Source organism: Danio rerio, chromosome 6, assembly GCF_052040795.2.
Source record: "Danio rerio strain M-AB ecotype USA chromosome 6, GRCz13ab, whole genome shotgun sequence".
NCBI lineage: Eukaryota > Metazoa > Chordata > Actinopteri > Cypriniformes > Danionidae > Danio > Danio rerio.
Genome location: NC_141026.1, coordinates 51,332,337 through 51,346,493, shown reverse-complemented (window position 1 = coordinate 51,346,493; position 14,157 = coordinate 51,332,337). Strand labels below are relative to the sequence as shown.

The 14,157-nt window shown below is 42.0% G+C and overlaps 1 protein-coding gene and 1 long non-coding RNA gene across 3 annotated transcripts in view; both read left to right on the top strand.

Annotated features, from left to right (window-relative positions):
* The window catches only part of LOC147843646 (uncharacterized), a 123,571-nt gene that overhangs the window by 78,870 nt on the left and 30,544 nt on the right, over positions 1–14,157 (top strand). The window lies entirely within an intron of this gene.
* On the top strand, positions 1,616–12,663 carry LOC147843647 (uncharacterized). Of its 2 annotated transcripts, XR_015944658.1 has the most exons (4): positions 1,616–2,094; positions 2,184–2,560; positions 2,657–3,370; positions 12,397–12,663. It is a non-coding gene; the product is annotated as an uncharacterized LOC147843647 (long non-coding RNA). The 2 variants fall into 2 exon arrangements; XR_015494260.2 differs by lacking the exon at positions 1,616–2,094 and having other exon boundaries at positions 2,113–2,560; positions 12,397–12,647.

Genomic DNA, 14,157 nt, shown 5'->3' with positions numbered 1-14,157 from the left:
TGTGCACTGGCTGGTCAAGTGCCTTACACCGTGCCTTCGCAAAACATGCTACGCAAGCTAAACATGTGTCGCAAAAATAGAAACGGTGTCTAAAATAGAAATGTCACGAAAAAAATCAAAAATGTGAAGTGTGCACCAAAACATGCGACACAAGCTAAACATGTGTCGCAAAAATAGAAACGGTGTCCAAAATAGAAATGTCACGAAAAAAATCGAAAATGTGAAGTGTGCACAAAAACATGCGACGCAAGCTAATCATGTGTCGCAGAAATAGAAACGGTGTCTAAAATCTAAATGTCACGAAAAAAATCGAAAATTCGAAGTGCACGCAAAACATGCGACACAAGCTAAACATGTGTCGCAAAAATAGAAACGGTGTCTAAAATAGAAATGTCACGAAAAAAATCTAAAATGTGAAGTGTGCACGCAAAACATGCGACACAAGCTAAACATGTGTCGCAGAAATAGAAACGGTGTCTAAAACCTAAATGTCACGAAAAAAATCAAATATGTGAAGTGCACGCAAAAAATGCGACACAAGCTAAACATGTGTCGCAAAAATAGAAACGGTGTGTAAAATAGAAATGTCACAAAGCTAGGGTGCTATGATCGGTCAGGTTGCCTTGTGTGCTCTGACTGGTCAGTTGGACCCTGGGTCCTCTGGTTGGTCAGGTGGCCGTACGTGCGCTTATTAATCTGAAAGCTGATGTGCTCTTCATGGGCCGTACGTGCGCTGATTAATCTGAAAGCTGATGTGCTCTCTTGATCGACCGGTTGGCCTGGGGTGCTCTGATTGGTCAGGAGGCAGCTGTGTGCACTGTCTGGTCAAGTGCCTTACACCGTGCCTTCGCAAAACATGCGACGCAAGCTAAACATGTGTCGCAAAAATAGAAACGGTGTCTAAAATAGAAATGTCACGAAAAAAAATCGAAAATGTGAAGTGTGCACCAAAACATGCGACACAAGCTAAACATGTGTCGCAAAATTGAAACGGTGTCTAAAATAGAAATGTCACGAAAAAAATCGAAAATGTGAAGTGTGCACAAAAACATGCGACGCAAGCTAATCATGTGTCGCAGAAATAGAAACGGTGTCTAAAATCTAAATGTCACGAAAAAAATCGAAAATTCGAAGTGCACGCAAAACATGCGACACAAGCTAAACATGTGTCGCAAAAATAGAAACGGTGTCTAAAATAGAAATGTCACGAAAAAAATAAAAAATGTGAAGTGCACGCAAAACATGCGACACAAGCTAAACATGTGTCGCAAAAATAGAAACGGTGTCTAAAATAGAAATGTCATGAAAAAAATCTAAAATGTGAAGTGTGCACGCAAAACATGCGACACAAGCTAAACATGTGTCGCAGAAATATAAACGGTGTCTAAAACCTAAATGTCACGAAAAAAATCAAATATGTGAAGTGCACGCAAAACATGCGACACAAGCTAAACATGTGTCGCAAAAATAGAAACGGTGTGTAAAATAGAAATGTCACAAAGCTAGGGTGCTATGATCGGTCAGGTTGCCTTGTGTGCTCTGACTGGTCAGTTGGACCCTGGGTCCTCTGGTTGGTCAGGTGGCCGTACGTGCGCTTATTAATCTGAAAGCTGATGTGCTCTTCATGGGCCGTACGTGCGCTGATTAATCTGATAGCTGATGTGCTCTCTTGATCGACCGGTTGGCCTGGGGTGCTCTGATTGGTCAGGAGGCAGCTGTGTGCACTGGCTGGTCAAGTGCCTTACACCGTGCCTTCGCAAAACATGCGACGCAAGCTAAACATGTGTCGCAAAAATAGAAACGGTGTCTAAAATAGAAATGTCACGAAAAAAAATCGAAAATGTGAAGTGTGCACCAAAACATGCGACACAAGCTAAACATGTGTCGCAAAAATAGAAACGGTGTCTAAAATAGAAATGTCACGAAAAAAAACGAAAATGTGAAGTGTGCACCAAAACATGTGACGCTAGCTAATCATGTGTCGCAGAAATAGAAACGGTGTCTAAAATCTAAATGTCACGAAAAAAATCGAAAATTCGAAGTGCACGCAAAACATGCGACACAAGCTAAACATGTGTCGCAAAAATAGAAACGGTGTCTAAAATAGAAATGTCACGAAAAAAAAAAAATGTGAAGTGCACGCAAAACATGCGACACAAGCTAAACATGTGTCGCAAAAATAGAAACGTTGTCTAAAATAGAAATGTCACAAAGCTAGGGTGCTATGATCGGTCAGGTTGCCTTGTGTGCTCTGACTGGTCAGTTGGACCCTGGGTCCTCTGGTTGGTCAGGTGGCCGTATGTGCGCTTATTAATCTGAAAGCTGATGTGCTCTTCATGGGCCGTACGTGCGCTGATTAATCTGAAAGCTGATGTGCTCTCTTGATCGACCGGTTGGCCTGGGGTGCTCTGATTGGTCAGGAGGCAGCTGTGTGCACTGGCTGGTCAAGTGCCTTACACCGTGCCTTCGCAAAACATGCGGCGCAAGCTAAACATGTGTCGCAAAAATAGAAACGGTGTCTAAAATAGAAATGTCACGAAAAAAATCGAAAATGTAAAGTGTGCACAAAAACATGCGACGCAAGCTAATCATGTGTCGCAGAAATAGAAACGGTGTCTAAAATCTAAATGTCACGAAAAAAATTGAAAATTCGAAGTGCACGCAAAACATGCGACACAAGCTAAACATGTGTCGCAAAAATAGAAACGGTGTCTAAAATAGAAATGTCACGAAAAAAATAAAAAATGTGAAGTGCACGCAAAACATGCGACACAAGCTAAACATGTGTCGCAAAAATAGAAACGGTGTCTAAAATAGAAATGTCACGAAAAAAATCTAAAATGTGAAGTGTGCACGCAAAACATGCGACACAAGCTAAACATGTGTCGCAGAAATAGAAACGGTGTCTAAAACCTAAATGTCACGAAAAAAATCGAAAATTCGAAGTGCACGCAAAACATGCGACACAAGCTAAACATGTGTCGCAAAAATAGAAACGGTGTGTAAAATAGAAATGTCACAAAGCTAGGGTGCTATGATCGGTCAGGTTGCCTTGTGTGCTCTGACTGGTCAGTTGGACCCTGGGTCCTCTGGTTGGTCAGGTGGCCGTACGTGCGCTTATTAATCTGAAAGCTGATGTGCTCTTCATGGGCCGTACGTGCGCTGATTAATCTGAAAGCTGATGTGCTCTCTTGATCGACCGGTTGGCCTGGGGTGCTCTGATTGGTCAGGAGGCAGCTGTGTGCACTGGCTGGTCAAGTGCCTTACACCGTGCCTTCGCAAAACATGCGGCGCAAGCTAAACATGTGTCGCAAAAATAGAAACGGTGTCTAAAATAGAAATGTCACGAAAAAAATCGAAAATGTGAAGTGTGCACCAAAACATGCGACACAAGCTAAACATGTGTCGCAAAAATAGAAACGGTGTCTAAAATAGAAATGTCACGAAAAAAATCGAAAATGTGAAGTGTGCACAAAAACATGCGACGCAAGCTAATCATGTGTCGCAGAAATAGAAACGGTGTCTAAAATCTAAATGTCACGAAAAAAATCGAAAATTCGAAGTGCACGCAAAACATGCGACACAAGCTAAACATGTGTCGCAAAAATATAAACGGTGTCTAAAATAGAAATGTCACGAAAAAAATAAAAAATGTGAAGTGCACGCAAAACATGCGACACAAGCTAAACATGTGTCGCAAAAATAGAAACGGTGTCTAAAATAGAAATGTCACGAAAAAAATCTAAAATGTGAAGTGTGCACGCAAAACATGCGACACAAGCTAAACACGTGTCGCAGAAATAGAAACGGTGTCTAAAACCTAAATGTCACGAAAAAAATCAAATATGTGAAGTGCACGCAAAACATGCGACACAAGCTAAACATGTGTCGCAAAAATAGAAACGGTGTGTAAAATAGAAATGTCACAAAGCTAGGGTGCTATGATCGGTCAGGTTGCCTTGTGTGCTCTGACTGGTCAGTTGGACCCTGGGTCCTCTGGTTGGTCAGGTGGCCGTACGTGCGCTTATTAATCTGAAAGCTGATGTGCTCTTCATGGGCCGTACGTGCGCTGATTAATCTGATAGCTGATGTGCTCTCTTGATCGACCGGTTGGCCTGGGGTGCTCTGATTGGTCAGGAGGCAGCTGTGTGCACTGGCTGGTCAAGTGCCTTACACCGTGCCTTCGCAAAACATGCGACGCAAGCTAAACATGTGTCGCAAAAATAGAAACGGTGTCTAAAATAGAAATGTCACGAAAAAAAATCGAAAATGTGAAGTGTGCACCAAAACATGCGACACAAGCTAAACATGTGTCGCAAAAATAGAAACGGTGTCTAAAATAGAAATGTCACGAAAAAAAACGAAAATGTGAAGTGTGCACCAAAACATGTGACGCAAGCTAATCATGTGTCGCAGAAATAGAAACGGTGTCTAAAATCTAAATGTCACGAAAAAAATCGAAAATTCGAAGTGCACGCAAAACATGCGACACAAGCTAAACATGTGTCGCAAAAATAGAAACGGTGTCTAAAATAGAAATGTCACGAAAAAAATAAAAAATGTGAAGTGCACGCAAAACATGCGACACAAGCTAAACATGTGTCGCAAAAATAGAAACGTTGTCTAAAATAGAAATGTCACAAAGCTAGGGTGCTATGATCGGTCAGGTTGCCTTGTGTGCTCTGACTGGTCAGTTGGACCCTGGGTCCTCTGGTTGGTCAGGTGGCCGTTGATCGACCGGTTGGCCTGGGGTGCTCTGATTGGTCAGGAGGCAGCTGTGTGCACTGGCTGGTCAAGTGCCTTACACCGTGCCTTCGCAAAACATGCGGCGCAAGCTAAACATGTGTCGCAAAAATAGAAACGGTGTCTAAAATAGAAATGTCACGAAAAAAATCGAAAATGTGAAGTGCACGCAAAACATGCGACACAAGCTAAACATGTGTCGCAAAAATAGAAACGGTGTCTAAAATAGAAATGTCACGAAAAAAATCTAAAATGTGAAGTGTGCATGCAAAACATGCGACACAAGCTAAACATGTGTCGCAGAAATAGAAACGGTGTCTAAAACCTAAATGTCACGAAAAAAATCAAATATGTGAAGTGCACGCAAAACATGCGACACAAGCTAAACATGTGTCGCAAAAATAGAAACGGTGTGTAAAATAGAAATGTCACAAAGCTAGGGTGCTATGATCGGTCAGGTTGCCTTGTGTGCTCTGACTGGTCAGTTGGACCCTGGGTCCTCTGGTTGGTCAGGTGGCCGTACGTGCGCTTATTAATCTGAAAGCTGATGTGCTCTTCATGGGCCGTACGTGCGCTGATTAATCTGATAGCTGATGTGCTCTCTTGATCGACCGGTTGGCCTGGGGTGCTCTGATTGGTCAGGAGGCAGCTGTGTGCACTGGCTGGTCAAGTGCCTTACACCGTGCCTTCGCAAAACATGCGACGCAAGCTAAACATGTGTCGCAAAAATAGAAACGGTGTCTAAAATAGAAATGTCACGAAAAAAATCGAAAATGTGAAGTGTGCACAAAAACATGCGACACAAGCTAATCATGTGTCGCAGAAATAGAAACGGTGTCTAAAATCTAAATGTCACGAAAAAAATCGAAAATTCGAAGTGCACGCAAAACATGCGACACAAGCTAAACATGTGTCGCAAAAATAGAAACGGTGTCTAAAATAGAAATGTCATGAAAAAAATCTAAAATGTGAAGTGTGCACGCAAAACATGCGACACAAGCTAAACATGTGTCGCAGAAATAGAAACGGTGTCTAAAACCTAAATGTCACGAAAAAAATCAAATATGTGAAGTGCACGCAAAACATGCGACACAAGCTAAACATGTGTCGCAAAAATAGAAACGGTGTGTAAAATAGAAATGTCACAAAGCTAGGGTGCTATGATCGGTCAGGTTGCCTTGTGTGCTCTGACTGGTCAGTTGGACCCTGGGTCCTCTGGTTGGTCAGGTGGCCGTACGTGCGCTTATTAATCTGAAAGCTGATGTGCTCTTCATGGGCCGTAAGTGCGCTGATTAATCTGAAAGCTGATGTGCTCTCTTGATCGACCGGTTGGCCTGGGGTGCTCTGATTGGTCAGCAGGCAGCTGTGTGCACTGGCTGGTCAAGTGCCTTACACCGTGCCTTCGCAAAACATGCTACGCAAGCTAAACATGTGTCGCAAAAATAGAAACAGTGTCTAAAATAGAAATGTCACGAAAAAAATCAAAAATGTGAAGTGTGCACCAAAACATGCGACACAAGCTAAACATGTGTCGCAAAAATAGAAACGGTGTCTAAAATAGAAATGTCACGAAAAAAATCTAAAATGTGAAGTGTGCATGCAAAACATGCGACACAAGCTAAACATGTGTCGCAGAAATAGAAACGGTGTCTAAAACCTAAATGTCACGAAAAAAATCAAATATGTGAAGTGCACGCAAAACATGCGACACAAGCTAAACATGTGTCGCAAAAATAGAAACGGTGTGTAAAATAGAAATGTCACAAAGCTAGGGTGCTATGATCGGTCAGGTTGCCTTGTGTGCTCTGACTGGTCAGTTGGACCCTGGGTCCTCTGGTTGGTCAGGTGGCCGTACGTGCGCTTATTAATCTGAAAGCTGATGTGCTCTTCATGGGCCGTACGTGCGCTGATTAATCTGATAGCTGATGTGCTCTCTTGATCGACCGGTTGGCCTGGGGTGCTCTGATTGGTCAGGAGGCAGCTGTGTGCACTGGCTGGTCAAGTGCCTTACACCGTGCCTTCGCAAAACATGCGACGCAAGCTAAACATGTGTCGCAAAAATAGAAACGGTGTCTAAAATAGAAATGTCACGAAAAAAATCGAAAATGTGAAGTGTGCACAAAAACATGCGACACAAGCTAATCATGTGTCGCAGAAATAGAAACGGTGTCTAAAATCTAAATGTCACGAAAAAAATCGAAAATTCGAAGTGCACGCAAAACATGCGACACAAGCTAAACATGTGTCGCAAAAATAGAAACGGTGTCTAAAATAGAAATGTCATGAAAAAAATCTAAAATGTGAAGTGTGCACGCAAAACATGCGACACAAGCTAAACATGTGTCGCAGAAATAGAAACGGTGTCTAAAACCTAAATGTCACGAAAAAAATCAAATATGTGAAGTGCACGCAAAACATGCGACACAAGCTAAACATGTGTCGCAAAAATAGAAACGGTGTGTAAAATAGAAATGTCACAAAGCTAGGGTGCTATGATCGGTCAGGTTGCCTTGTGTGCTCTGACTGGTCAGTTGGACCCTGGGTCCTCTGGTTGGTCAGGTGGCCGTACGTGCGCTTATTAATCTGAAAGCTGATGTGCTCTTCATGGGCCGTAAGTGCGCTGATTAATCTGAAAGCTGATGTGCTCTCTTGATCGACCGGTTGGCCTGGGGTGCTCTGATTGGTCAGCAGGCAGCTGTGTGCACTGGCTGGTCAAGTGCCTTACACCGTGCCTTCGCAAAACATGCTACGCAAGCTAAACATGTGTCGCAAAAATAGAAACGGTGTCTAAAATAGAAATGTCACGAAAAAAATCAAAAATGTGAAGTGTGCACCAAAACATGCGACACAAGCTAAACATGTGTCGCAAAAATAGAAACGGTGTCTAAAATAGAAATGTCACGAAAAAAATCGAAAATGTGAAGTGTGCACAAAAACATGCGACGCAAGCTAATCATGTGTCGCAGAAATAGAAACGGTGTCTAAAATCTAAATGTCACGAAAAAAATCGAAAATTCGAAGTGCACGCAAAACATGCGACACAAGCTAAACATGTGTCGCAAAAATAGAAACGGTGTCTAAAATAGAAATGTCACGAAAAAAATCTAGAATGTGAAGTGTGCACGCAAAACATGCGACACAAGCTAAACATGTGTCGCAGAAATAGAAACGGTGTCTAAAACCTAAATGTCACGAAAAAAATCAAATATGTGAAGTGCACGCAAAACATGCGACACAAGCTAAACATGTGTCGCAAAAATAGAAACGGTGTGTAAAATAGAAATGTCACAAAGCTAGGGTGCTATGATCGGTCAGGTTGCCTTGTGTGCTCTGACTGGTCAGTTGGACCCTGGGTCCTCTGGTTGGTCAGGTGGCCGTACGTGCGCTTATTAATCTGAAAGCTGATGTGCTCTTCATGGGCCGTACGTGCGCTGATTAATCTGATAGCTGATGTGCTCTCTTGATCGACCGGTTGGCCTGGGGTGCTCTGATTGGTCAGGAGGCAGCTGTGTGCACTGGCTGGTCAAGTGCCTTACACCGTGCCTTCTCAAAACATGCGACGCAAGCTAAACATGTGTCGCAAAAATAGAAACGGTGTCTAAAATAGAAATGTCACGAAAAAAAATCTAAAATGTGAAGTGTGCACCAAAACATGCGACACAAGCTAAACATGTGTCGCAAAAATAGAAACGGTGTCTAAAATAGAAATGTCACGAAAAAAAACGAAAATGTAAAGTGTGCACCAAAACATGTGACGCAAGCTAATCATGTGTCGCAGAAATAGAAACGGTGTCTAAAATCTAAATGTCACGAAAAAAATCGAAAATTCGAAGTGCACGCAAAACATGCGACACAAGCTAAACATGTGTCGCAAAAATAGAAACGGTGTCTAAAATAGAAATGTCACGAAAAAAATAAAAAATGTGAAGTGCACGCAAAACATGCGACACAAGCTAAACATGTGTCGCAAAAATAGAAACGTTGTCTAAAATAGAAATGTCACAAAGCTAGGGTGCTATGATCGGTCAGGTTGCCTTGTGTGCTCTGACTGGTCAGTTGGACCCTGGGTCCTCTGGTTGGTCAGGTGGCCGTACGTGCGCTTATTAATCTGAAAGCTGATGTGCTCTTCATGGGCCGTACGTGCGCTGATTAATCTGAAAGCTGATGTGCTCTCTTGATCGACCGGTTGGCCTGGGGTGCTCTGATTGGTCAGGAGGCAGCTGTGTGCACTGGCTGGTCAAGTGCCTTACACCGTGCCTTCGCAAAACATGCGGCGCAAGCTAAACATGTGTCGCAAAAATAGAAACGGTGTCTAAAATAGAAATGTCACGAAAAAAATAAAAAATGTGAAGTGCACGCAAAACATGCGACACAAGCTAAACATGTGTCGCAAAAATAGAAACGGTGTCTAAAATAGAAATGTCACGAAAAAAATCTAAAATGTGAAGTGTGCACGCAAAACATGCGACACAAGCTAAACATGTGTCGCAGAAATAGAAACGGTGTCTAAAACCTAAATGTCACGAAAAAAATCAAATATGTGAAGTGCACGCAAAACATGCGACACAAGCTAAACATGTGTCGCAAAAATAGAAACGGTGTGTAAAATAGAAATGTCACAAAGCTAGGGTGCTATGATCGGTCAGGTTGCCTTGTGTGCTCTGACTGGTCAGTTGGACCCTGGGTCCTCTGGTTGGTCAGGTGGCCGTACGTGCGCTTATTAATCTGAAAGCTGATGTGCTCTTCATGGGCCGTACGTGCGCTGATTAATCTGATAGCTGATGTGCTCTCTTGATCGACCGGTTGGCCTGGGGTGCTCTGATTGGTCAGGAGGCAGCTGTGTGCACTGGCTGGTCAAGTGCCTTACACCGTGCCTTCGCAAAACATGCAACGCAAGCTAAACATGTGTCGCAAAAATAGAAACGGTGTCTAAAATAGAAATGTCACGAAAAAAAACGAAAATGTGAAGTGTGCACCAAAACATGCGACGCAAGCTAATCATGTGTCGCAGAAATAGAAACGGTGTCTAAAATCTAAATGTCACGAAAAAAATCGAAAATTCGAAGTGCACGCAAAACATGCGACACAAGCTAAACATGTGTCGCAAAAATAGAAACGTTGTCTAAAATAGAAATGTCAAGAAAAAAATCTAAAATGTGAAGTGTGCACGTAAAACATGCGACACAAGCTAAACATGTGTCGCAGAAATAGAAACGGTGTCTAAAACCTAAATGTCACGAAAAAAATCAAATATGTGAAGTGCACGCAAAACATGCGACACAAGCTAAACATGTGTCGCAAAAATAGAAACGTTGTCTAAAATAGAAATGTCAAGAAAAAAATCTAAAATGTGAAGTGTGCACAAAAACATGCGACGCAAGCTAATCATGTGTCGCAAAAATAGAAACGGTGTCTAAAATAGAAATGTCACGAAAAAAATCGAAAATGTGAAGTGTGCACAAAAACATGCGACGCAAGCTAATCATGTGTCGCAGAAATAGAAACGGTGTCTAAAATCTAAATGTCACGAAAAAAATCGAAAATTCGAAGTGCACGCAAAACATGCGACACAAGCTAAACATGTGTCGCAAAAATATAAACGGTGTCTAAAATAGAAATGTCACGAAAAAAATAAAAAATGTGAAGTGCACGCAAAACATGCGACACAAGCTAAACGTGTCGCAAAAATAGAAACGGTGTCTAAAATAGAAATGTCACGAAAAAAATCTAAAATGTGAAGTGTGCACGCAAAACATGCGACACAAGCTAAACATGTGTCGCAGAAATAGAAACGGTGTCTAAAACCTAAATGTCACGAAAAAAATCAAATATGTGAAGTGCACGCAAAACATGCGACACAAGCTAAACATGTGTCGCAAAAATAGAAACGGTGTGTAAAATAGAAATGTCACAAAGCTAGGGGTGCTATGATCGGTCAGGTTGCCTTGTGTGCTCTGACTGGTCAGTTGGACCCTGGGTCCTCTGGTTGGTCAGGTGGCCGTACGTGCGCTTATTAATCTGAAAGCTGATGTGCTCTTCATGGGCCGTACGTGCGCTGATTAATCTGATAGCTGATGTGCTCTCTTGATCGACCGGTTGGCCTGGGGTGCTCTGATTGGTCAGGAGGCAGCTGTGTGCACTGGCTGGTCAAGTGCCTTACACCGTGCCTTCGCAAAACATGCGACGCAAGCTAAACATGTGTCGCAAAAATAGAAACGGTGTCTAAAATAGAAATGTCACAAAAAAAATCGAAAATGTGAAGTGTGCACCAAAACATGCGACACAAGCTAAACATGTGTCGCAAAAATAGAAACGGTGTCTAAAATAGAAATGTCACGAAAAAAAACGAAAATGTGAAGTGCACGCAAAACATGCGACACAAGCTAAACATGTGTCGCAGAAATAGAAACGGTGTCTAAAATCTAAATGTCACGAAAAAAATCGAAAATTCGAAGTGCACGCAAAACATGCGACACAAGCTAAACATGTGTCGCAAAAATAGAAACGGTGTCTAAAATAGAAATGTCACAAAAAAAATCGAAAATGTGAAGTGTGCACCAAAACATGCGACACAAGCTAAACATGTGTCGCAAAAATAGAAACGGTGTCTAAAATAGAAATGTCACGAAAAAAATCGAAAATGTGAAGTGTGCACAAAAACATGCGACGCAAGCTAATCATGTGTCGCAGAAATAGAAACGGTGTTTAAAATCTAAATGTCAAGAAAAAAATCGAAAATTCGTAGTGCACGCAAAACATGCGACACAAGCTAAACATGTGTCGCAAAAATAGAAACGGTGTCTAAAATAGAAATGTCACGAAAAAAATCTAAAATGTGAAGTGTGCACGCAAAACATGCGACACAAGCTAAACATGTGTCGCAGAAATAGAAACGGTGTCTAAAACCTAAATGTCACGAAAAAAATCAAATATGTGAAGTGCACGCAAAACATGCGACACAAGCTAAACATGTGTCGCAAAAATAGAAACGGTGTGTAAAATAGAAATGTCACAAAGCTAGGGTGCTATGATCGGTCAGGTTGCCTTGTGTGCTCTGACTGGTCAGTTGGACCCTGGGTCCTCTGGTTGGTCAGGTGGCCGTACGTGCGCTTATTAATCTGAAAGCTGATGTGCTCTTCATGGGCCGTACGTGCGCTGATTAATCTGATAGCTGATGTGCTCTCTTGATCGACCGGTTGGCCTGGGGTGCTCTGATTGGTCAGGAGGCAGCTGTGTGCACTGGCTGGTCAAGTGCCTTACACCGTGCCTTCGCAAAACATGCGACGCAAGCTAAACATGTGTCGCAAAGATAGAAACGGTGTCTAAAATAGAAATGTCACGAAAAAAAAAAAAATGTGAAGTGCACGCAAAACATGCGACACAAGCTAAACATGTGTCGCAAAAATAGAAACGGTGTCTAAAATAGAAATGTCACGAAAAAAATCGAAAATGTGAAGTGTGCACGCAAAACATGCGACACAAGCTAAACATGTGTCGCAGAAAAAGAAACGGTGTCTAAAATAGAAATGTCATGAAAAAAATCGAAAATGTGAAGTGTGCACGCAAAACATGCGACACAAGCTAAACATGTGTCGCAAAAATAGAAACGGTGTCTAAAATAGAAATGTCATGAAAAAAATCGAAAATGTGAAGTGTGCACAAAAACATGCGACGCAAGCTAATCATGTGTCGCAGAAATAGAAACGGTGTCTAAAATCTAAATGTCACGAAAAAAAACGAAAATTCGAAGTGCACGCAAAACATGGGACACAAACTAAACATGTGTCGCAAAAATAGAAACGGTGTCTAAAATAGAAATGTCACGAAAAAAATAAAAAATGTGAAGTGCACGCAAAACATGCGACACAAGCTAAACATGTGTCGCAAAAATAGAAACGGTGTCTAAAATAGAAATGTCACGAAAAAAATAAAAAATGTGAAGTGCACGCAAAACATGCGACACAAGCTAAACATGTGTTGCAAAAATAGAAACGGTGTCTAAAATAGAAATGTCACGAAAAAAATCGAAAATGTGAAGTGTGCACGCAAAACATGCGAACAAGCTAAACATGTGTCGCAAAAATAGAAACGGTGTGTAAAATAGAAATGTCACAAAGCTAGGGTGCTATGATCGGTCAGGTTGCCTTGTGTGCTCTGACTGGTCAGTGGGACCCTGGGTCCTCTGGTTGGTCAGGTGGCCGTACGTGCGCTTATTAATCTGAAAGCTGATGTGCTCTTCATGGGCCGTACGTGCGCTGATTAATCTGAAAGCTGATGTGCTCTCTTGATCGACCGGTTGGCCTGGAGTGCTCTGATTGGTTAGGAGGCAGCTGTGTGCACTGGCTGGTCAAGTGCCTTACACCGTGCCTTTGCAAAACATGCGACGCAAGCTAAACATGTGTCGCAAAAATAGAAACGGTGTCTAAAATAGAAATGTCACGAAAAAAATCGAAAATGTGAAGTGTGCACCAAAACATGCGACACAAGCTAAACATGTGTCGCAAAAATAGAAACGGTGTCTAAAATAGAAATGTCACGAAAAAAAAACGAAAATGTGAAGTGTGCACCAAAACATGCGACGCAAGCTAATCATGTGTCGCAGAAATAGAAACGGTGTCTAAAATCTAAATGTCACGAAAAAAATCGAAAATTCGAAGTGCACGCAAAACATGCGACACAAGCTAAACATGTGTCGCAAAAATAGAAACGGTGTCTAAAATAGAAATGTCACGAAAAAAATAAAAAATGTGAAGTGCACGCAAAACATGCGACACAAGCTAAACATGTGTCGCAAAAATAGAAACGGTGTCTAAAATAGAAATGTCACGAAAAAAATCTAATATGTGAAGTGTGCACGCAAAACATGCGACACAAGCTAAACATGTGTCGCAGAAATAGAAACGGTGTCTAAAACCTAAATGTCACAAAAAAAATCAAATATGTGAAGTACACGCAAAACATGCGACACTAGCTAAACATGTGTCGCAAAAATAGAAACAGTGTCTAAAATAGAAATGTCACGAAAAAAATCGAAAATGTGAAGTGTGCACAAAAACATGCGACGCAAGCTAATCATGTGTCGCAGAAATAGAAACGGTGTCTAAAATCTAAATGTCACGAAAAAAATCGAAAATTCGTAGTGCACGCAAAACATGCGACACAAGCTAAACATGTGTCGCAAAAATAGAAACGTTGTCTAAAATAGAAATGTCACAAAGCTAGGGTGCTATGATCGGTCAGGTTGCCTTGTGTGCTCTGACTGGTCAGTTGGACCCTGGGTCCTCTGGTTGGTCAGGTGGCCGTACGTGCGCTGATTAATCTGAAAGCTGATGTGCTCTCTTGATCGACCGGTTGGCCTGGGGTGCTCTGATTGGTCAGGAGGCAGCTGTGTGCACTGGCTGGTCAAGTGCCTTA